This window comes from Mus pahari, chromosome 4, assembly GCF_900095145.1.
Source record: "Mus pahari chromosome 4, PAHARI_EIJ_v1.1, whole genome shotgun sequence".
In the NCBI taxonomy this organism is placed as follows: Eukaryota; Metazoa; Chordata; class Mammalia; order Rodentia; family Muridae; genus Mus; species Mus pahari.
In genome coordinates this window covers 54537916-54539729 of record NC_034593.1, presented here as the reverse complement: position 1 = coordinate 54539729, position 1814 = coordinate 54537916, and the positions used below count along the sequence as shown (strand labels likewise).

The 1814-nt window shown below is 37.2% G+C and overlaps 1 pseudogene; it reads left to right on the top strand.

Annotated features, from left to right (window-relative positions):
* The first annotated feature begins 372 nt into the window (after nt 1-372).
* The window catches only part of LOC110320792, a 14195-nt pseudogene continuing 12753 nt past the window's right edge, over nt 373-1814 (top strand).

Below are 1814 nucleotides of genomic sequence, written 5' to 3'. Positions count from 1 at the left end.
ATGTTGTTGTTATTGTTGATGGGGTGCTAGAGTAAACAGAGTAGAGAAAATGAGTTTAAGTGTCTATACTTCTTGATAGCAGTGTCACTCTCCAGTTGTCATGGCTTCCTATAATCTCAAAATAAATCCTTCTTTCCTTAAATTTCTCTTTTGTTGTATATTTTTATATCAACTAGGAGTTTAACTAATATAATAGCCTTTAAGGCCCTCACTGATGGCCTGCCTCATCATGTGCACTTACGGCTGCACAGAAGAAATGCTTCAACTATGCTGTCTGTCACCAGCTGAGATCAGGTCCCTGGACAGTGACTCCTCATCTTACTCTAACCTATACTAAAATTGTCAAATTGTGTGTGGATGTTTGAGACTTTAATGCTTCAAGGTATAGACCTTTTAGTCAATGCTCTAGGTGTTACAATGGCACCAAAGGGATGAACAGTGGTTATTAAGTAAATTTAGGACACCCCAAAGTAGCAAAAGAGGTCCTGGTTGCAAAATCAATTTATTTAAAGGATACATAAAAATATATTGGAACTAAACCTCTTCAAAATATTATTAAAAATACACATCAAGAAGCTGAGGATAGCACTCCCCCTGATATTGTTCTAACATGTTCTGTTGCCAAGGAGGGCTTTGAGAAGATCAGCAAAGGGGCTAATCCATGGAAATCTGGAAAAGTATGATGTTGGCTGTTGATGCTGTAATTGCTGAATTTAAAGTCCAATCTAAACCTGTGGTAGCTCTGAGGAAGTTGCTTAGGTTGCTACAATTCCTGAAAATGGAGACAAAGACAATTTTGAAACAATGATAAAGGTTTCAAGAAAGGAGATCATCATGGTAAATGAAGGATGGGAAAACCCTAAATGATGAGTTAGAAATTATTGAAGCATAAAGTTTGACAGAAGATATTTTCCCATATTTTATTGACACATCAAAAAGTCAAAAACATAAACTCCAAGATGCCTATGTTCTGCTGAGTGGAAAGAAAACTTTTAATGTACAGTCCATTCTACCTGCTATTGAAGTTGTCAATGCCTATTGGAAGCCCTTCGTCATAATTGCTGAAGATAATGATGGAAAAGCTCTAAGCATTGGTTTTGAACAGGCTAAACTTTGATCTTCAGGTGGTAGCCATCAAAGCTCCAGTATTTAGAGACAATAGGAAGAACCATATGGCTATTGCTACTGGTGGTATAGGATTTGGAGAAGAGGGGTGGAATCTAAATTCTAAAGATGTTAAAACTCATGTCTTAGGAAAAGTTGGAGAGGTCGTTGTAACCAAAGATGATGACAACCTTTTGAAAGAAAAATGTGACAAAATTCAATTTGAAAAATGTATTCAAGAAATCACTGATGGGTTGTGATCACAATTAGTGAATATGAAAAGGAAAAGCTGAATGAGCAACTGGCTAAACTTTTATCTGGAGTAGTTGTGCTGAAGGTTCAGGGGACAAGTAATGTTGAAGTGAATGAGAAGAAAGACAGAGGGTTTTATTTATTTATTTATTTATTTATTTATTTATTCATTCATTCATTTATTTATTATTTTACACATTTATTTACTTTTCAAATGTTATCTCCTTTCCTAGTTTCCCGTCTGAAAACTGCCTATTCTCCCCACTTCCTCTGCTCACTAACCCACCCACTCCCTCTTCCTGGCCCTGGCATTCCCCTATATTGGGGCTTAGAGCCTTCACAGGATCAAGGGCCTTTCCTCCCATTGATGACCAACTAGGACATCCTCTGCTACATATGCAGCTAAAGCCATGAGTCCCACTATGTGTATTCTTTGGTTGGTTATTTAGTCCCTGGGA